We start from the raw sequence: 23,792 nt of genomic DNA, 5'->3' as shown, positions 1-23,792 counted from the left end.
GTTGCTGATGTTGATAGCCATAGAAATGGAAGATAGCGGATTACAACGAAGCAAAGATTGAAAAAACAGAAGCGCGAGAAAAAGAATGTACGTTTTTGAAAAAACCTTTAAGCGTGTATAGATGTATTATATGTACAATTGGAGTGCAGATAGATCGATAGAAATATCGAAAAGAAAGAAAAAAGGATATTAAGTTCGAGATAAGTAATTACGATATCACGGGGCTGTGCCGCGATAATTATTAATATACCCGTAATCCATAGAAAAACGTCTTGGTTTATTCGATTCCATTGATAGATTCCGTTTGGCCAGTTCCGTTCGTGAAATAACTTTGTCGACCGTCAGTCGTCTATTCTCCAGATAAATTCCATCCGCCCATTGGAAAAACCTGAGACCCACTCTCGTTTCCACGATCACGACTGCAAGAGCCACACAATTTGTCAGATCTTAACTGCTACTAGTTTAATAACGTCGTTTGTTGATACTTCCCGTCACAGTCCGAATAGAGCCAATCAAATCCACTCGTCCTCAGCATGCTCTTCGATCTTTGGTAATTAACCCTCGAATAGCGGAAGCTTGTGGTCGTAATTATCGCTGGACTACGGATATTTTTCTAGTATATATTGGATCGTAAGATAAATAAATTCGGTGAAATAAAGGAAGATACGGCGAGTTTAACCGGCCTTACGTTACAACCGAATAATTTAACAACTGGAATCTAGACAAAAGTTAAGTTAGTTAAAAGCTAGTTAAAAGTTAAAACTGTATAGTTTGAGGGAACATAGTAACGCGTAAATGTAACTCAGCTTCCACTGTCCGAGTGACAATCGGCCACTAAATCGAAGGCAATACGTGTGACACGGAAATCAAGCACGAAGATCGAAAAGAAGTGGAGAGAATGACGCGTGGTGCGAAGATCCGCTCGGTTCGAAGCAAAGAGAAGAACTGAAGCCCTAGTACTTCTAGTAGACGTACGCGATGAACAATTTTCGCTTACGTTGGACCGTTCCTCGGAACCGTCTTCGATTTCAAATCACCAACACGTTAACGTCGACGCGACGGTTTGATTCGTCGAGGCTCGTTCTCAAGCATCGTCAGCGTCGTTGGAGTTACGATAAGAGCTCGCGGTAAGCCCATCTTATCTACGAGCTTCAACAGACCTACTAGCGAAACGTATTGGTATGTATAAACGTAAAATGAAGCCGAAGAAGGCACGAGAAAACGTTACAAGTACCAGAACGAATCCGGCAACCCGATATTATTCTTCAATCCCCGAGAGTTCTTATCCGCTGAGTTCTTATATGTTTATCCTAGCGATGCGACAAGGAAAGAAATTACGTATCTATGTATAAGCAGAAGGAAGAAAAATGTGTCAGTAATGTATAAAAGAAACAGATATGTAGCAGACGCGATGGTAAAGATTTCTTACTATTATTAAATACATAAACGTTAGCCTTTATCGAAGCAATAAACACTGTTTAGATGGCATTATTTATTGAGAATTATTCGTGCCTGAAATATAAATCATTGAAACAATGTTTATGGATCGTTTAGATATCCTTTGAATAATTACAAGCGGAAACTTATATTTAATTCTTTGATAATATTTGAAGATTAATTCAGATTTGATTTCACTGTGAAATAAACGTATATGTAACCGAGGTATTTGATTAAAAAGAAAGAACAATCTCGGACAATTATATCCAACAATGAATAGTCGAACAGTCCTAAACGTATTACTGTAATAAAAATATGTTATATCGTTAAATATCGTATAAAAATATAATAAATGGGATACGATCCGTGACGGTGCGTTCGCTCCAATCCATTACGGTTGTAAACACGTTAAAACTCAACGTTAATAAGTAGGTGATAGACTATAACTAAGGAATCTTCAAAGAGGCTTTGGAAGCCAATTATTGAAAATCAATTTTCAAAAATCGAACAATAGAAAAATACGAAAATGCGAATATATTTGTGCGTGCAGCCAAAGCGATCCGATTTCACTATATATGTATTCGGCAGTGTACCTGATCAACGATCGAGAAAACACAATATCGAATCGGAAGTAAAAATTCGTTGCCGAGAAACGCGATCGTTCGATTAAATTCCACGCAGTTCCATGCGTATATTGGCTGGTGGCCGAGTGTTTATTTAACCGACGCGGTAGAACGAACGAAAACGAGATGAAAGGGAATCGATGCGCACGCATAACCACCCTGCCAACGCGATCGAAGTGAAACAATAAACTACGTGCCTTCCCAACAGGAAAAAGGAAAAAGGAATGTCCTGCGACGAGAGGCGCCGCGCCGATCAACTGATGTTCGCGCCATTCAAGGGGATCGATTCGCTGCAAATATTTACCAGCAAATTTGCCACCCTCCTCGATTAAACGCTCGAAAAACAAATTTCCGTTGATTAAGGGGATGTTATGTCGAGCAGCGATTTTTCCAACGTTGAAAATCATTGGATAAACGGAACCTGATACCGAATCGTATTTGCACGAGTAGTATTCGATGCAATAAAAGAACAATATGTAGTTCCATCGTAATAAAGTGCAGAATAGAGTTCCTCTTGGATCCCAGAAACTAACAACGACAGTTACCGCAAATTGGGAAAACAATGGCAAAGCGAAGTTAATATTGGCGTACATTTAACGTACATTTAGCAAGATCTTCAAGCTTTTTACAGGTTGGAATGTTTGTAGTTATTCGGGTTTCGATAGCGTCTCTGATAGCGCGTTGTCGTTCGTTCTGATGTTTCGTGAACGTTGAAACATACGGCGGCTTTTTTTAAATTTTCATTTGGATTTTTTCTTTTTGGAACGCTTTTGGCGCATTATCAAAAATTATTCGAGGATCTAGTGAAAGCGAAATTTGAACGATTAATTACGGGATTCGTCGTCGAGATTAATCGAACTTTAGAATCACTGAAAGCATTTCATGCTACGCAGAGCATTTCTATCGCTGGATTATGAATATGACAGCCAAAATGTTTCAAGAGATAAAAGCAATTTAATTTCAGTTTCAAGCTAGCGAATACGGCTATTGTCAGAGGCGAATGAAAGCTAGTTCATTCGTGAATTATTGCTTTAAATCAGAACACGTACATGTGGGATTAAAAAATGTTTAAACGAGTAAAGATCCAACGAAGATTTCATTAAAGACTATTAACGTAATTTATTCGAAAGTAACTTTTCATTTGTACCGTGTTTTCTTTTCCTTCGCGCGCACTGTATTTTGTATCATTTTTCAGCAAACTGAATTTAAATACTGAATTATCCTTGTCCTATAGATATGCAAATATTTATGTATCCAATGGAATATTAGAAAAGAAAGCAAAAATAAAAACATAAAGGATACACATAACATGTAAAAAATAAATAAAATATGCAAAGTAAAATACTCGTACGATATTTAATTCGCTCTGATGATAATAATTATGTCTAATTGAAGCAAATCTTTATTTCGTTTTCACTATATCGCTCATGTGCGTAAAAACATTTTACATAAACATCCACACTCTAATTACAGAATAAATAAAAGGTGGTACACGTAATTGGTTATGGCAATCGGAGACTTAATGCTTTTTATACGATAAAGCAATCTCCCCCCCAGTTTATGCTACGCATCGTTCTTCTAGTAGTGCGGGTTCGATATTGCGTGTTCTCGATAGGAGGAAGCGACGAGGAGACGCGTGAGAACGAGGAGCATCGCGCGGTCGTTTAATTGCGTCGCAGCGCGTAAACGTATCCTCGTGGACGTGTACGCAAAAGCGGCGGCAGTCGCGGTGTGGCCCGACACACGCATATTGCGGTCCACTAATTACGAACGAGATACACGCGTCGCTGCCCGCCCCAATCTATGTTCCAGGACTACCGTATTACGAGCCCTTGCAAGCGTAACTTACGCGATAACCGAGCGTTTTCAATTCCCTTTGCCGAGAATTATGCGATTATGAATCTCTCCTGACACACTGTGATCGCGTCTGTCACAGATGTTTTATTGGAGAAGTAACGTTACAAAATCGGTCCTCTTGTATTGGGTTGGCAATTAAGCGATTGCGGATTTTGTCAATACCACCTAATGACAAAATCCGTAATCATTTAGTTGCCAATCCAATAGCTCAGCGTTGACGTGCTCGTAAGCGGATTTTCGAAAGTTGCGAGTACTCGTTCCGAGGTTGGAAAATAGCTTGTGAAGATCGTGAATAAAATATGATAAACGAACTTGCGGAGCTAATAAATGTAACGAATAGATAGATATTGGGTTGGTAACTAAGTGATTGCAGATTTTGTCAATACCACCTAATGACCTAAATTCGCAATCACTTAGTTGATGACCGAATAATTAAAGAATTACGTTGCCGACCACGAGTATCAGGATACCGGCTGATTTTTAATATAAATTCAATGCCATTCGCCGTTTCCACTTTCTAGCTATTTTATTATAAATCGGTTATTTCGTTCGCAACACACTAGTATACGCTTTGTAACGTGAAATATTAAGCAAAATATTTGCTGGAGTTCTCGAATAAATGTGTACGTTTCCAAAATCCCAAGATTTGAAACGCTATTGCGTATATATAAGCAAACGCTTGACGCGAATCCATTGGAATTCATGAGATTCAAATGGAATCCAATTGCCTATAGCAGGAATGGCCAACGAGTCGACCGCGATCGATCGGTCGATCGCAAAGCGATGTTTGATCGATCGTATTATTAATAAAATATCATGTTGGTTTAATACGTCCTCCACTCTTGTCACTAACTCCTAATACATACACACATGTTTGAATGTGTTAAATGTCATGATTTTTATAGGTAGATTGTTACACGTTTTTAAGAAATATAGTCGATCGTATATCGCGTATAATGAAGTTGACCATCTCTGGTTTATAGGAATTCATTGACCGAAGAAAACATAGATTTGATGAGAATTAGTCGAACTTCTATTATACGAACGACGTAATTATATGAACCTACTTGTTCGCCGACAGATTCATACAAACAGAGTTCTAAGTAAACGCTTTTGTAATATGATCAAAGGAAGTATTTAAAGAGTCGGAACGTGTGTGTGTGCGCGTGCGCGTGTATGAAATTTTATCTTATTACTTTCGATTTCAAAGTCAACAATCCTATGTATCTCCACTGAATCTCCGTGTTGATTCAGTACGATGTATAATTAGAACGGTTCCTTTAATGATGGTTAAGAGCAGACACACGATCGCAAAGGGATAAACGCGGCCGATCTCGAACCGCATTTACGAGATCGATGCGACAGAAGCCAAATACAAAGTTGCGTGAATAAGAACTCGACGAGTGACGGTTAATTTGGAGGGCAACTGAAAACTCGTTTGTAACAGAGCAAATTTTCCACGCACGGTGGTATCGCGTAGCACGCAACTAAGTATCATACCTAGGAATTACTGCACGCCGCGGTGCGTACGTACGGCTCAGCGCTAATTACAAACGAGGTACATGAGCTGGGTACAGCGTTTCTACTCCCTCGTAGCCCTATTAAGAAGCTTTACGGCTGTAAGCCATCTCTCTGTCTGCAATCGGGTTATGAAGCTCGCGTAACGAACGCGTGACTATTCTACGCTCCGTCCGATGTCTGTTTTTTCCCTTTCTTCCTTCTCGCGATAATAGACTTTCGATAATACGAAAAAAAACTGTGTTGTTGGGAGAAAATCGGACGAGCGAAACGGGACAAGAAAGTTAATTAAAATAAGAAAAAGAAACTAACTCGGGAAAGGTTTGTCGATTGAAAAGTTAGCGATGGCCGAGTGAACGCTTTCACGCTGATCGAGCGAACGGTCGTCAGCGTGATAATTAACACGATACGCCAATTAATTCGACTTCCATGCACAGATCGTTTCTTTAGTAAAAATAGGAAAGAACGCGCTATAGTCACATGCGATAGCTCACGAAAATGTTCCAATATTTTTAGAAACATTTTACGAATTATGCGTATTACGTCTGTTACTCGAAACATGTTGAAAGTATGCATGCAACGTATCTAAATAATGTCTCTCCAGAAGCAAACAATGTCCGTTTCACCCTCCCGAAAAACGATAGGAAAATTGTTAAAAATGAAACCAAACGTGCGAATACGATAGTGATTATTTTCAAAATAATTAACTAAGAAGTCATCTGATCCATCGATTGTAAAGGTTGGAATCAAACAGAGCCAAAGTAGCTGCCATAAAATCGTTGCTACGTTGAAGCAACAAGCAAAATACGCTCACCGTTTTTTATCCGGAAAGGAACGTATGTATCAATTCCAAATTCAATAACTTAGTCGTAATTGGTTTAAAAATAGGGATGATATAAAACACATGCTTATACATATATATGTACATTGGAAGCGGTTATCGGAATGTAATTATCGGTATTACAATAATCGGTATAAGTATCGATATTGCATCCATTGTAGTTTCACGGTAATCCGAACAATTATAATTCTTTTCTGTGGGAAACAGAAACTTCAGAACTATGCTTCGAAAATCGACCCTCGTTTACCGCTCGTTGATTCGTCTTATCGCTCGATCAACGAAACCCGGGATCTCCATGTGATTCAGATGGCACGAATTTGATCGATTTCGATGGAGGGAATTCGATCGAGTCGGTCGTCCGTGTCAGTTCGCAGGCAAATTATTGCTGGGCATCGTGACCGGGATAACTTATCCACGCGGATACAATTTACTCTCGTGCATCCTTACGGGTTGCCCTTCGTCATGGTTGAACAGTCGGGAAAAAAGCCGAGAAAAAATGACCACCGGGCGCCGTGAACGATTCGCTTAATAGAGAGAAGCGACCGCAAAAGGATATCCACCAGTTTCCGGGGAGGGATTAAAAGTTTATCAGGATAAACGACCGAGTCATGGGTCAATCGAATATCGAGGTTGAAATAAGAGGAAAGAACCGTAGCACGTGCAACGGCGCATAAATAACGGCGCATTGCTCGAGAATCGACGTAGAACAGGAATAATGTGTTGGATCTTGCGTTCGTTTAATCGTGACCTGGTCCGACGATATCGCAAGAGAACGATTAACGATAAAAATCAGGAAACGCTCTGACGAGTCTCTGTAAAATATATTTACCCTCGATTCCTATCAATTTTCTCGTCCAGCTGCTTTGTTCCGCTATGTTGCCTCGATAAAAACACACCTTTGTTTGGGATACTTAAGGAAAATAAAGTAAGTTGAAAAAAATCATCCGGAATTTATTAAAACTTTCATGATCGTTATTTTTGCTTGGAATTCTGCGATTTTTTTGTTTGCATCACTCAGGCATTTTAATATTTACGTTATTAACTTTTCTGCTGTATCTGTTATTTTCTAGTTCTATGCATTTTACGAATGACTCCGCGAACCAAATCCAGATCTTTATTAGACTCCTTTACATTTCCGATCAAGTTCTAAGATATTCTGAATGAGGTGTAATTAAAGGACTGTGGATATCAACGTATTAATTGCTGATTCATTATTCTCCTATAACTTCTGCAAATGACTCTTACAAATTTTTCCTATATATTCTCGATCGCTACCTTGCACGCGTACATAATTTTGTGCAATTAATCATTGCCTCGATGTGCTTCGATTATCACGCTTTGCATGAAATTAAACGAGCACCTATTCAATAATAATTTATCACTTAATGATATTAGCGAATCGATATGTTACGAGTTATAAGTTACAGATTCCTCTTTGTGATTTCATCACTTTTTTTTTAAATAATCGCGTGTAATTTGTATAATTTCACATGTTATGAAACTTCTTTCAGCAGATCATGCAATATTGGTAATTTGCAATTTTCCAACTTATGAAATTTCATTAGTTGTATCGGTTCGATCTATGCAAGAAGATACAGATATCCTAATTAACGTGAACTGGGGTATAATTTATTATGCAAAAGACAACCAATATATTTCAGCTTTGCTTCTCCGCTACATTCTTAATGCACGTAGTCGCTTAAGTACTCTGAACACGTCTGCTCCCTGGCTGCTCGCTATGTATGTAAACAGGACGTAATCGAAATCAGTGGACAGACGAAGGTTCTGCAAACGTAGGAACCTATTAACGGCCATTGGCGCTAAATCGACAGGATGACGCCAGTATGCTGTGCAGGGTTAGCATAACCAAAATTACAATCGAGGACGGTTTGTTGCGATCTCTGTTCAATCGGACGTTTATTAATCGAATGGACCTTGGTTCGGTTTAAAGACAATTGGCAGTGGTGATCGATGAAATAGAAAGTCCTTTGATATTAACGTCCCGCCGATGTTTCGATGATTTTAAGACCTTTGCAACGCACATCGCGGATTGAGAAAATCGAGTTTATACTTGTACGATACGAGTATGGATCGAACGGAAGCGAACAATTCGTAAGATTCATTTTCGACTTATTTTCGCTTGTACAACGATCTTCTCTGTAGAAGAATATACAAATTATTACTCTCGATTCTCTGAAAGATGAAGCTCTCAATGCAATTCTGTAATTCTCGATTCTCGACTTATTTTGAGCGGTAGAACTGACTTCGGATGCGTCAAGAATCGAGGTCCACGATGTATGTACGATGTACAAGGATTATTTTCTCGCCATCGTGGCACGACGTTCCATTCTGTCCACTCGCGTGGAACCATGTATCTCCGCTCGAGTTATTTATTATATTTATTCTTCGTTTTATCCACGGTAGAACAGTCGACAAGCAAACAGAAATCCATCTACGATACACGGTAGAGGATATGTTCGCGAGGAGAATCGAGGACGCGTCGCAATTGGTAGTTTCGTCCTGCTTGTAGAGGTCCCGGTACTAATTAAAGCGGCGACGTACGGAGCGTAATAGAGAGACGGGCACATAAGACGAAGCGCACACAGTTCGAAAGGGGAAGCGCACGAAGCTTGTAGGTGAGCGCAGCCGAGAGTACTCACGCGCTCCGACGAGCCAAGGTATATCGAAACGGTTCATTGTTCGGCTCACAATGACCGAGTGGCTAAGTGTGAGGGTCAGGGGCGCGAAGAGTAAAGGAAAGAAACACAGCAGACCACGTACACCGAACGTAGCCTAAGAACTAACTAACAAATCCGCGTGAACATCGACCAGTACACTGATCATACTTTCAATTTCAGTTTTTATTGTTTTACGTTTACGACTACGATAATATAGCTACCAAGTCACACATCTGCAAATTGCAAATCAGAGACGCTATAATACGCTTTCTTAGTCTTTCGGTTCCTTTGGTCACCTACAGGTATTATTTTCTATTTACATATTCCATAACACAGGTAAATCGACAGTTTATAGGTTCTAATGGATTCCATTACCACTAGTTAGTTTAGTATGTGTTTCAATATGTTAATTCACAATACCGATGTCAGGATCTTTAGTTGATTTTTATAAAAACGTCGAACCTTTATGCTCTGTTTACTATAAAATAATAAAACGTACTTTATGCAGTTACGTATATAGTTATGTACGAATGTAAAATTATGAGAAATTTCTCATATTGCATCATAATCCGAGTTACGGGAATCGAAGGGTTCAAGACTATAGGTACTTAACGCACCCTATTATGTTAGAAATGAACAACTAAGGAAAAATGTTAATATTTCAACGGTAGCAAAAGGAAATATAGCGTGAAAATGTAAACCACCTGGATGAAGTAATACGAACGCTATGTACTTACGTGCTAAGGTTCCACGACGAGTCAGAAAAGAAGCTAAACGCTATCGATCTTGCGTGGATTCGAAAAAAAATAAATAAAGGCAGAGTACATAGCAATTCTCACTTGAAAATTGCTCACGCTGATCACTCAGGAAATTGCAATAATCAATACTTGTAAAAAGTAAACTGTGTACCAAATGTCCTTGGTGTTTACATAGTGGCAAGTAGTATATCTGCTTATACGTTAACAGAAGGAAGAAATTTTTTATTCCTTTCTCTTCTTTCCCCTTTTCTTCTCTTTCTTTCTCCATTTTCTTAACCAATGTTTTCTCTTTCCGCCGATTTCCCTTTTACCATCAGGTTCTTGCAACTTTATTTCATCGGCGAACAGGTTCCGTTTAATCCACACGAACAAAGTTGCGCTTCGAGATTTTTTTTTTGTGTCCGCTGTTTATGCATGCGTTCGTCGTTGTACCACATACGTTTTCTTTTTCGTACATAGCAGAATGTATCTGCACAGTCACAACTTGTTTCTCGTTTCGTAAAAGAAGATTTCGTTAAACCTTTTGCATCCTTTGATCGATCATCCTCCACCGAATCCACCGAACATATTTCTCTGTCGTTAGGCGGTTTCTTAAGTTTCAAGAAAAAGAATCATCGTTTCAGCTTCGAGATAAATATTTTTTAAATCATTAAAAGTCCCCTTCTAATCTTAAGTTGAAGCGAAAGCGAGACCGAGACATAAAATGTTCGATGATCGAGGGAACCGAGCACAGACGATGGAAGCGTTATAATCGCAAAGATCAATTTTTCTTCCACTCCAGACAGCGTATTATCGAACTTGGTCCGATAAATTGATCACCTTGAACTCTTCTAGATCGATCACCGTTACACGCCGCGGAATTTGTTTTCGCGTTAATTAACGGCATCGTGGTTATCGGGCAGCGAAGTCGGAGACCATTATAACGGGCAGTCGTTTTAACGGCCACGTTTACAATTTTTCATCGATCGGAACGCGCAATACGCGCATTTTCCGTGCTGCAATCTTTCGAAAAAAAATGAGAAAACTTCGTAATTGACCGAAATCGCAACGGTATGGAACAAATTCCAATTTCAAGGGGCACACGCGCTCTTTTTCCTCGCTTCATTCCATAGTCGAGCAACATTAACGTCACCCACCACTATCCTTAATGCTGTCCAACTTATTCGTCATATTTGGCGCGCCATACTTCGTATTCTAGAAATACGGTTCTTTAATATCGGACGTGAGTTTGATAGATGGCGCAAAAATAGCTGATCTACGAGGTCAAACGTTTCTTTGCATTAGACGGCAATATCGTTTATATTAGACATTTGGACACTTTCAAATTATTGCAAGTTATAGGAAACTCACGGAAGAAGAACGCGATAACTATAATTTTGTCGATTTTCCGAGATTTCCGTAGTTGAGAAAAGTTCTTTGATCGTAACTTTAAAAGTATGAGAAAACGTCAACTTCTAGAATTCCATCGGCTGTCTGGATACGTATGGATGCTAATGTGCGTTTGTCAAAATTCCACGTCTCTGGACTTCGATTGCGAGTCGACGGAGCTGTCTATCGGGGCTCAAAATCCAATTTCATGCTGTTCGCCTAAGCCTCGAGATCCACCCTCGTTAAGTAACGGCCATAACCAGTTTATCTGCGGCAATCCTGCACCCTATTTCGTCTTAACTCGCGCGAATTAATTTTCCGCGGTGATTTTCCTGACATTCTCCCTAGACGACATCCTCCTACGCGTCCTAAATCGAATTTTTCTGTCAACCGGATTTACCAAATAACCGATCGACTTCTCGTTCGAATTCGAAAGAAGGCGAAAGAGATCGAAGGGCTCGTAGTAAAAACCATTCTTCTCAAATTTCTACACCTTTTAGTTAGAAAAATGGGTTTCAACAGCTAAAACCGAGGCTTCGCAACATGTTGTAATCGGAAAATTAAATGACACTGCTAAACTAACCTTCACCGAGCTCCAACGAACAACTTAATTAAATAGCTCGAACGGTTCCACGATTTAATCAAAACATGGTTCTTCTATGACGTAGGTGATTCAGAATTTAATTAAACGCAGTTCTTTTACGATGCATTCACAACGACATAATACCACGACTGTTTCTTAAAAAGGAGACTGGGACGGTCCAAGAAAAACTAAAGATGCTCGTGCGAGGAAACGGATATGGTCGAGCGTCATTTTCGTTACGACCCCTTCGATGCTACCGGATCTCACCACGAAACCGTTTCTATCTACCGCGAAAACGAAACGAAGGACTCGTAAGAGTTCTCAAGTTTAAGAACGACCAGGTTGAAAGTCGCAACAGACACCTTGTATATCGTGCACGGAGCGTGGAGTCGCGTCGTCACAGAGAGCGCGGCCGTGCACCGCGCCGATGCACGCAGACCACGGAAAGAAGCGTGCACCTATACGTATATATGTATAACATGGAGCCTAGGAAGCACGTAAGACGAGTGCAGCTCTTCTAACGGTAATTCCTTTAGACCAGTACCGCAACTTCTGCAACCCAGAAGAGTAGATGCTTCTGCTGCCGCTGTTTCTTCTGTTACCGACCACTAAGACGCTCGCGACCAGGTTCGCGGCTATCTCGAGAAACGAGCCAATCATCCGTCCGTGGCTCCTTTCCTCTCCGTTCTCTCTCTTTCCATCTATCTTTCGCCCTTTTGCCTTCTTCTTATTTTCCTCTCTTTTTCCCTCGGACTCGACAGTGTACAACGAGAGAGTTCATTCCGTCGCGGCGAGCAAGAGAGGGAATTACACGGGGCAAGGGGTTCCAAGATGTCGACCAGGAAAAGTAACAGTAACCTTCTCGTACCGTGCTACCGTGAACTTGCTCGACCTCCTGCAATTAGCACGATCCTTGACGCAGCGCGCTCCGATCGTGCAGCCTCCGCGACATTAATTATTACCTGTGCTCTCTCGTCGTTTCTCTAACCCTGCTGCTTCCACTCGGTCTTGCCATCCAAATGGGACGAGCCGAAAATATTTCACGAGTCGCAGCCTCGCAAAGCTCTTTCGGAGATGAAAATTCCGAAGCTCGCGGGGACGTTTCGCGCGACCGACTTTGACACGAAAGCCGTGATCAACGCGAAACCGTTGCCGGTTATGGGATCGCGAAATCTTGTTTGGAACAATAAAGAGACTCGACCAGAGCGCACGATACGAGCCTCGCGGAAGTCAGAGCGATCGACTCCTGTGAGTTTCTAAATTTCATCGCGTAACCCCATTAACCTTCGATCCTCGGAAAAGCGCATGACTCACTTCCATAAATTTATTTATCGAAAATTTGTCGCTTTTTTACGTTTCTCTCTAGCCTATATCATTCTACGTTTCGACTCAGGGACATTATCAATGCGATCTCTAAACGAAGCACATAATACGTAGCTTGTCGGAAGGTTACGGGTGATTTTTATGACGCGCAAAGAAATCGGTGGCAAACACGTTTACGCGAGTCCATTAATCCTTTGTGCGAAAGCACCCTTTGTCCAGTTTGACTGGAAATTGATGGGTAATTCTGGCACTCGGAAACCTCGTAAAACCGAATCGCTCGCCACAAAAAAAGAAACGGTCGGTTAAAACAAAAAGCTATGAATCTGGTGTAATGAAACGCGTCGATCGAGCGACTCTCGTTACCGATGGAGACGCAAGTTTTCGGTCTATCGAACATTTCAACTGATGATCTTTGATTGAGAGGGATGCAGAGGATCGTAAAGACAGCATTATTCTGCAAGTTCTGCAAGAAAATCACGATCAAAGACTTGGCGAAAGAAGAGGGGCGAAGATGAGACTATTAGTACGGTGTTCTGCGATTTCTTTTCTTTTACCAATGTTACATTTCACGATGAGGTAAAAAACATTGATAAACCACGTTTCTCGACTTTTTATAGAAAGACAATTTTAAAATTCGATATATTGCTAGTTGCGGATTGTCGCCTTTTTGAACGGTTAAACGATATTATGCAAACTAATTATATAATCGAATAAAATTTGCGTAAAAAGTTAAGATCCAACATTCTTATGAAACGTCGTTGATTTATCGTTTTCTATGATTTCACAAGGTCTGTATGTATCTCCAAGTCTATTCTTCGACTATTTCGTATCAAAATACGCAGATACTTTCTTTTAGCTACTCAGGTGAGAAAATGAATATATTAACACAAAGGTGAGAAAACGAATAAAGTAGAATTACTAAAACGAAGAAGTGCTAAACGAAGATCGGACAAGTGGCACTGTGCTGTTTGTCTTTTTTTCCACCAGCGTTACATTTAGATCGTTTGGCCGTGGACCAAAGTTCGCGGTGACGGCTCTCATAGGCATTAGACAAAACTACCGGGCTCGATCGAGAATGCAGAGTGTCGGGTTTCGTGGCCTCGCCACAGCCTCGAGATTCTGGTGCCCCGTCGTCGTCGTTCGATTACACGTGCTTGCAAAATTACGCCGCGAATACAGCTCATTTCGTCCAACCGACCAATCGCCTTTTTGCTCGTTTCGCGGCAAAATAGCAAACTTACATAAATACCCGTCGCCTAAGCGTCTTCGCGCGGATAACGGTCTCTGCGAGCAATTGCTCGCGACTTTTTGCAATTCTGGCGTTCGACTTTCAGGAATTCCGATGCGAGGCTGTAATTGGCTGAGTAGCAAAGAACAGAACAGCTCGTTGCAATTAATTTGGAAAATTTAAGGGAAGTGCAGTGCTAATCGTTTTAAGTCTTTTTACCGTACTTTGCAGCAGCAATGGTAGAATTTCGATTTTAAAAGAGACGTTTCATATAAATGCAGCTCGAGCGAAAGAAGGAAATAGCTTTCTCTAAAAGGAAGGAGAATTCTCAGGAATAAAAATGTTGTAATTTGCAGCGGACGAAGAATTGTTGCCGATTAGCGAGCAGCTATTTGGTGAGAACTTTTAGGTCTAAGCGATTAACTGGGTCTAGCAGAGCGGTCAAACTGACCGATATAATTCATTTTTACATAAAACGTCGCGTAAAAAACGAAGGATCCCTGAGTGAAGAAATTACTATGTCCAAGAGATTAACAAGCCGAACGACGAGTTGATTCGTTTTCCACGCTGAATGAACAAACGAGTTTGAAGATTTCAATTTCGGCCAGCTTTTTAAGCTAAATGCATATTCCACTGTATACCAATCTGTACTGTACAAGCTTCTTCTATTTACATTCGTCGGAGTTGAATCGAACGTGTCCTAGCAAAATAACAGCGAAATTGCGAAACGAAAGATGATGTCGGAAAATACAACGGTCGAGTAGCTAACGCGTATTTAGTGGAAGGAAAAGCCAGTCGATAAATGAGCTTTATACCACGCGCTCCCTGGCTTCGTTGATACGCGCTCTTTTTCGTTTCTCTATCCTCGTTTCATCCTCTTCGATTCACCTGACTGCCACTTCAAACTCAGTCGTAGCAAGAGGTCTCTGTTTGCAACTGGATATTCGTGTGCCAGACTCTATGCACTGCACAATAGGTGCACGCCAGTAATTGTGTTTCCAGGGGCGCGTGTGCGAGTTTTACCCTGCGCGAGAATCGAAGCGGGAGAAGGGAGCGCAAACGGCGGCTGTCGATGCCCGACGGTGCTGTCGGACCGAAAGCTCAAAAGTCATAATAGCGTTTTCCGTTTCTGCCTCGCGTTGGCCGCGTGAGATTCGACGTTTACCTCGGAACCAGTTTTCCAATTTCCCGTGAGTCTACCTCGGAACGAGTCAATTCTCCCGTGTGCCACATTTCCTCGCCGATTTGTAATTTACGTGAAAGACGGAAATGTCCTGATTGAAAATAGGTCGAACGACAAAGGCAGAGGTTTCTCTTGGAGATCACCGTTCCCAACGTGTATTATTAATATATATACGTGTGCACGGGACACGCGAACCGCGTATTAAGGTGAACGCACGCGATCAATAACGTTGCGAATATCGTCAACGTGTATCGTCGAGTATATAACGCGATGTTCAACAACTGAGATCGGATATCGACGAAAGCGTCGATACCCGCAAATAGTAAGAATATCGCAATAATGTATCCAAGTGCAATATTTTTATTTTCAATCGATCGATAGTCACGACGTTGACTCGAAGACCATCGAGTTTTCGTATTGCCACGAACTCTCGTCGTTTCAGGTGCCAAAGTTCGAATTCGTGTACTAGGTACAATTGTATCGTATTGACTTCTAGTTTCTATTCGACGGTCAAACCGAAGCGTCGGCCGTGTATATAGCAAAGTACGTTTGTTGACGAGAGCCGCGTCGAGAAAGTTCACCAACGACACAGCCAATTGGCAATTGCATCGTCTGATAGCATAATGACGGAATGGACGGACGGATGCGTGCACGCATTTATCGCATCTACGTGGTGCCTTTCGCTCTGGCCAAAGTGGTGAATGAACGTGATGGTGTTTATAATGTACACACGCCAGTTCAGAAGTATCGCGACACCTACTGCTTCGTTTGAAGCGTCAAGAAGAGGCTATTAAATTTTAATATATCCTTTGATAATATACACGTTTCATTGACAAATGTGTTTTAATTTAGCGGTAGGTTCTTTCGAATTGTGTACGTAGAATTAATAAAATCGACAACCATCCGAAGCTGAAAGGCAAGGATTACACGTAATAAATAATAAACGGCATATACGAATCCTTTACACTCTGACGTTTCACGTGAAATAATAATTTAAAGAATTGGCCAAGCCAATAATTTCTCAAATTTACTTAAACCTTCGTAGGTGTACTGATAGTTATAAAGAGAGATGTACGTCGTTGTCACGCACGGTTAAAGTAGCAGGAAGAGATAGGATTAAATTATAGCGCAGCCCAATGGATGGGTAAAATGTGCATTAAATAGATTTGACGGAACGAGCGGGCTGTTACTCGTAGATGCCGACTACGCCTTCTGATGATCGGACCGTTTCCTTCGTTGAGATTCTTCCAGACTCTGGAGTTAATTGCTTGCCTAAGATAAATGGAACGCGATAATTTATGCGACTCGCCTTTTGTGAAAATCCAACGACTGGAGAGGTCGCTTTAACCTTGGAGAACCGCGCTACGTGCAGGTATCCCGTGGTGAAAACGAAAACAGTCATGGTTCGTTTTATCGAAAATATCATATAGATACTCGTTCGTAATTAAGCTAATCGAAAGATCTCGTTCACGTTCGTTTCGTATTAATTATCGAAACACAACGGAGCGAACGATTGTTGTCCGTGCGATCGAAAATTACGTAAGAAACGATTATGGTCGCTTACGTAAGCAAATTAATTCGCAGAATTATACGAATCATCGATCGTGTTGCGTATGGCTGAACATACATTTTGCCAAATGATTCACGTTCGTAATTAGTGTATTTATTTAATAAAAGCGACGAAGTCTCATTAGCGAACAAAAAGAATAATTGCGCGTTATCGTGGATCGTCCAACAAATTCCTGCTCTGTTTATTGTTTTGCTAATTAAACACTTGCCGGTCTAGTATCGATCTCGATTTTAACCAAACATCGACGAATTTGGCGTTTACAGGAAATTTTATTTAAGGTACGAATTAATTCTTTTTAGGATGAATTTTCAGAGTTAGAAATACGCACGCCGAGCCGCTAAAGTTCACGTTTCATCGACGGAATACGAATTCTGTTCCCGTCCGGTTGAAACAGAATCCGACACCTAGCGTCATTTATTTTTATCATTATTAAGCAGATAGTACCATTTATTATTATTATTCTCGCTGGAAAGTTTTTATCTGTCGCGTGTTTCCGAGCGATCTCGTTTACGTCTTACAATTGAGCGCAGCGCGGCTCGATGAACGAGGGAGCGCGCATCATCATCGGAATTATTACAGCTTCCGGTGCTGTTAAGCGAATCTATAGGGTACATTGTCGCGGAAGCTGTAACTCGTAGTTGCGTCACCGCGAGGCTGCACGAGTCGCGTCGTCCAACGAAAACCTGCCACGTATCTCCTCCACTATCGAAACAAACGATTCCCAGCAATTTCTTCCGATAAAAAGAAAACGAAAACAAGACGATCCTTTTACCGGTCGGCGATATAAAAAGTAAACGGTGTGTTCCGCGCCTGTGTTGCACGACCGAGCCGAATTTCGTTCCGATTTTGTCCAGGTCGAATCTCTGAAGCGAGGCAAACATCGGCAAAAAATAAGGAAGAACCGGGAAATAAAGAAGAACAGAGGAGGGGCAGAGTGAATGTGAGATCTCACGTATTCCAACTGGAATTATCGAAAATTCTGACTGTGAAGAATCCTGGTGCGGCGATTGGCTGGTTAACGAGTTTCGACGACGAGAACTGCCAATTTGGCAGTTCTTCGGGGCGATAAATCAACGTTAAGCAAGTCGAGGGAACCTGCCGAACTGTGTATCCGCGTTCCGCGAACGCTCGGTTACCCGACCATTGTCACGGTGCACCACGAAAAAACGTCAATTTATTCCGGCGTTTCGCGTTCACTGGTAATAACCGTAGAGGAAGTCGTCGAGAGGTTTTTTGGCTGGAGACGGGCGTTTAGCGGTATCCCAGGGTTGCAAGACAACGTAGTGCTCGTCTGTTTTTGCCTAAACCTTTCGCGCCGAGCTGAGAATCCAACGTACACTCCCACGACTGTAGAATTTGCCGAGATTTGAAAAAGAACGAACCGCGGAGGCGCAAGAATGCAAGTAAGCGAAACAAGCAAAACCTAGAGCGCGAAGAGATGGTTCAGGAGCGCTATTAGCGCATCCAAGAGAAAATTTTAGGTTAACGAGCAGCAACGAAAGTGAGTAGAGCTCAGGAAGAGAGGATGATGGCAAGTGTGGTCAGGGAGAAGGTGAAAAATGAGACGAAAGGAGAATGCATCCGAGACTCTTCCGAGACTCTTCCGAAACTCTGCGGCCTCTTTCGTGGAAGGGCTTCGTTTTCGAAGGTTAGCGAACCAGCAAGAATGCGACCGGCTGACAGTAGAATGGGATCCAGCAGGATCGATGATCGAGACCGCGATTGTTCTCCGCCAAAGACCCGGTCCTCCGGTTTCTCCCTTTTCACGGACGATACAATGCCACGTGGAAAAAATATCCCAACCAACGTTTGCTCGTTAAGCCGACTCACCACGCTGGATGACAATTAATAACGACGTTAGATGACAATTAATAACGCTCGATGAAAAGAAGTCGGGAGAGCGACCGATTTGAAAGAAACAAGTTGACTGGAATATCTTTATCCTCGAGTTTTTTTTTTTTGCTTCTTACGTGGAACAAAATTTGCACAAAGTTATCCAGCTTTGTAATAATAACTTTCTCATCGATATTCATATGCGTGGATAAAAGAAAAAAATAAAAAAGGGAGGTGTGTTTTTCGCTGATAGAAAGAAAATCCTAATTTCGTTCCTTTTAATTGCAGTTGACTTTTGTGCGCATAGATAATATTTGTTTTATACATTGGATTATAAAAATAATGCAATTTTATGAGGACAAAGTAAAACATAAAACAAAGTGTAAGGTTACGTGGAAAAATCGCCGAAAAACTTCTTTGTTTCAGGAGTCGTCGTATATACAGCTCACGTTGGTATTTAAAGCACCCAGTATATTAAAGCCATTTTTCATCCCTTTATGCCGCTCGAAAACTGCTTGCCGCACAGGCCACAAACTACATCCTGCCTGTCTCGAGGTCGAAATTAGCCACAGAGTCACTTTTCAACAAAATTGGAGCTGGAATTAAATTTTGACTTGTTCGAAAATAAAAAAAGACGCTGATGATACCTGTCCATATTTCCTTCGCCAGAGGTAGAAAAAGAAGAGCATTTTATTTAGGAAGAGCAGATCTGTATTGACCAACGAGGCGCTGGACGAAGAGGAATAAAAAAGGAAGAGCACGGTAAAGGTGGCGCCGCCGTTAACGAACGATCGAGGCGGCGACGAGGCGCGATTAATTTCCCTCGGCTTCCTGCATTACGTTTAATTAACATAATCTGCCAGCGGGACCATTCCATGGTGTGGTTTACGTATAGCGCATGCACGTTCGCAAATACGGATGCGCTCGTACGATACGCGCGTATTCGTCTGCCTGCACGTTCGAAAAGGCAGCCCTGCGCGTTAAGAGGATTTTATCGAAATTCGCGTTACTCTTTGCCTTTCCTGTTGCGTACAGATTCGCGCTCTTCTCCATTGTTCGTTTTGGTTGAGCGAACCCAGCAGAGGATCGATCAGCCGTCATTGCAAGATATGTACAATATTTTTCAACAAAAAATAACAAAGCCTACACATGTGCAATATTCGAAGATTTATAGAAAAATCGTTCGAACGTTATACGTTCGATCGAGGGTTGGCCGAGATGGACGCGACTTCTCATCGAAATAAACGCTAATACTCGACGTTTCAGCGAGTCGCGTCAGTCGAGTTGAATTTTTAGGTCGATTCATTGTAAAAGCACAAAGACCGGTGCAACGGAGGATTCATTTCCAAAGAGTATATGTCGTGCGGTTGAAAACAGAAAAAAATGAAGCAATAACAAGAATACAGCAGCAGCAGCAACAGAGCGGACGAAGGCTGGAGCAGTTTCAATGGAGTTAGAGCGCGAGCCGTGAAAGGCAAATGCGCTCGACGAACGACCGCGAGAGGGAAAGGGGAGAACCTGAATCTTTCTCCTTTCCACCGATCGGCTGGACGGTTTGCCTAGAACGAACTAGTTCCGCGGAACGTACGTACAGAGAGTCCTACATACACCGAGGGCTGTGTGTCGCACGCGTGAACGCGACTTAAAACCGGTCCCACCTACGCTCGCAAGGGTTGCTCGCAAAGAGGCCGAGTTTGCCGGACACGGATAGAAATGAAAATATTCTAATTACGAGCGACATTGTTACGACACGTACCGAAGGCGAAACGGCGTTGCTGATGAGGCGTTTTCTAGTCCGCGCCGACGCGATCCGGACGCTCGGCTCGTACAGTTCCTTTCCGTTGCTTCGTGACGACAGTGTTTTAAAACGGTTGTCTGATCGCTACAAAGTCAACATATTGATCATTTTATACGAAGACCACGGCTGAAAAGTGTACGATAAGTTACATTTCCCTGTCTTTTACAGGAGGGTAATCTTGAAGTTCAATATCGTTAGCCAACCCTACGTCACAACCGTCATTTGTTTCTGGAAACAACCATTCGTTTTTGTCGCTCTTCCGACTATTTTAAAATTATCGAGGAAATAAATTACGCAGACCAGCGTCAGTCGAGTCGAACTAATATCGCTGATTGATCATTTATTTTCAAAAGACACGCTTATCCTTCGAATCTTCGTATAAATTTCGTTTCTTTTCATTGCCGATATAAACGCAGTTCCTCGGTCGGTCAATTGACAGACTCGTGACAAAAACGCCTCTTGGCAAATTTTTCAACACTTTGAACAATGACATAACAGAATAAACGTAGCAGGAAAAAATAGAAATCAGGTAATTAAAAAATCGATTAATTTGCTAACACACTGCGCGTCGCGTCGCATCCCGTCGTTCGAAGACCTTCGTCGATCGATGAAACGCAGATTAGACACCCAGACACCGTGTGATTCGACGTCTTCCTTTCTCCGACTACGTCAGAGTTGAAATCCAGGTGCAAAAGCAAAGCTGCCGCCGTTGTCTAGCTTCTGAGTCCTCGATATCAGCGATAAGGTATTTTCTGACTGGTGTTCATCCACAGAATACCAACGTCACCGGTGATTAATGGAAATCGATGTCGGTGACACGCGGTGTTCCTAACGAACGAGATTTTCCGTCCGCCGCATTTTTCTCCAAGGCTGAACAACCAAACGATACACCATCGAAATATCAAGGCTCCTGTCTCGTTCGCCGTGACAACTTTGTTGATTTTAATGGACGTAATTTCGATTCGTCCCAGAGCCCCTGTTACGTATTATTTCTTTTGAAAATAACGACTCGTCCCTTCGATTCTCGTTTTCCAAAGTATTAACGTCTACGAGTAACTTTGTCTTTTATCCTTTACGAAATGAATCATTCGCGAACGACTTCGGATCTTGACGATGCTCCTGCTCCTCGAATCGTAAAATTCTACGATATTCTCCTTCTTTCTTCGTGCAATTTAAATTCGGCAATTTGAATCTCACGCAGAGATTACCTTACGATACGCTGTATATTCTTTGTTAAATGATAAAGAGCGAACGTATTTCCCAGTCAAATGATAGAGTTATTAGGACATTTTTGTTTGCAGTTTTCATATCAAAACCACATCGACTGTTTTGGTTTGTTTCTCAAGCTGTTCAAACAAATTTTGTATACGCAAGACCGTAAGTTATACACTTTCGTTTTGATCTTATAAACGAAGTCACGCGAGTGATTCCAGAAAAGTTCCAGAAAGTTCGTAGAGTCTCTGGCTCTAGTACTTTACGAGGCCGTTCTCGCTGCCGTTCGAAAGAACAAGCAGGGAAAACTGGGCCGAGGAATGCAGTTTGTCGATATTCGAACGAGTTGCCTATTCTTAAGCTTTAAGCGACACTTCGTGCGTGCCAACGCGCCGTGAACTTCTTTCCCTTATGTGGACAAGCGATATACCATGATTGCCTAACAGGTATATATATTAGGTTGTCCGAAAAGTGTCCTTCTCTTACAGACACGTCTTTCACAACGACGCATCTTTATACAAACGTGAAACCTAATCCGTCGGACGTTGTGATCTTTATTTTGATAGAACAAAATGTATCATACGTAACTCGATAAAATAACGTAAAACGGAAAATGTCATGCAAATTATTGTTTCAATCATTATGGAATTATTTTCTTATAAAACGAAAGAAACTTTTCGGACGATCTAATATATATATAAACGTACTTAAAACCGAATCATCCTAAATTCTACAAATCTATGAAAGAAATTGGAATACCTACGTTGTATTATGGTAAAAACCACCTCTTTTCCAAATTATGTAAATTCTTCTTGTACCTTCGCCACTTTGTCCGATCGATCTCCGTAATCTATTTGCTATTCTAATTAAATTTTGTAACTCTACAATCGTTTAACGACAATCGTATTTTACTCTGGTACTTAATTTAACTACGGATAATTTACTATATTAACGTTTCTTAACAACGTAACTTTGACGCTACTGTTACGCACTATTTCATTGCTCGAGCTCGAATACGTTAAACGAGGCAAGGGAACTGCGTGGGAAACTTCGCTCGAATTTCGAAGCATATTCAAACGTTAATTGGTAATTCGAATTAGAGAAGCCCATAGGCGTGCCAGCGTCGAGGACGACAGTTTCACCGTGGGACAGATGGTTCGACAGGAAAATCACGGAAGCTCCGAACAACCTAAAAGTTAGGCGTCTACGCCCACATAGAGAGTCGTGCGTGGACGCTGTTACGCCAGGGTCGAAGATTTATGTCGCGAGACGGTGAGCTCGGACAACTCCGAGAGCTCGGATTTAACTGCGGTTTAACGCGCTCTAAAGCGCAGTTTGTATCGGATCCGTTCGCGAAATCAGCTCCATAAAGGGACGGTAACTTCGTCGACGTCGCAGAAGTCTCTCCGCTTGGCTCTCCACGTGAAATTTACATTTAAGCGGCTCGAATGTCTCCGACTTACTCGCTCGTCGGTCGTAATTGTTACGCGAAAATGCCGAAAAATTGTTACGACAACTAAGGACGCGGTTTACGAAAACTTCGTTATTCGTCAGGAATAATAAAGAAGAAAAGAAGGTTTCTCGATTTATTCGAACAAACCGATGTTCGCGACGCGTGTAAATAAAATGGTTCGATCGACTTGGCGATGTTCCCAGCTCCTGAAGATCGAGCTTTCGTTGGAAAACGTTGTGGAACGTAGGAAGCAAAGGAGGAACATACCGCGAACCACAAGTTTTATATTGGTACACCTATTCGATGCATTTATTGGAGCAAACGTGAAACTTCAAAGGGGTAGGAAACCTTAAAAAAATTACACGAGGCAGGTTCTATCCATATTCTACCTCGTCGCCCATATTTCTCCGCTCACTTGGCAATTTCTTTACGTAAAAACGATTTATAAACAGGAGGCTACCAAAAACATTCTTTTCTCCTCTAAAGATTTCAATTGTTGTGTAGATGTTGAGAAATAAACGTTCTCGCG

The 23,792-nt window shown here is 41.6% G+C and overlaps 1 protein-coding gene across 9 annotated transcripts in view; it reads right to left on the bottom strand.

Moving 5' to 3' along the window:
* LOC126918873 (SH3 and multiple ankyrin repeat domains protein 2) overlaps positions 1 to 23,792 on the bottom strand; it is a 175,873-nt gene that overhangs the window by 141,393 nt on the left and 10,688 nt on the right. For 2 of the 9 annotated variants that reach the window (XM_050727338.1, XM_050727336.1), the window contains exon 1: positions 251 to 419. The exons of the other annotated variants lie outside the window; for them this stretch is intronic. The gene's annotated coding sequence lies outside the window, so the exon portion shown is untranslated. Of the gene's footprint in view, positions 1 to 250; positions 420 to 23,792 lie in introns of those variants that run through there. 9 annotated transcript variants of the gene reach the window in all.

This window comes from Bombus affinis, chromosome 7 (genome assembly GCF_024516045.1).
Source record: "Bombus affinis isolate iyBomAffi1 chromosome 7, iyBomAffi1.2, whole genome shotgun sequence".
Classification (NCBI taxonomy): Eukaryota; Metazoa; Arthropoda; class Insecta; order Hymenoptera; family Apidae; genus Bombus; species Bombus affinis.
This window is presented reverse-complemented; position numbering and strand designations above follow the sequence as displayed.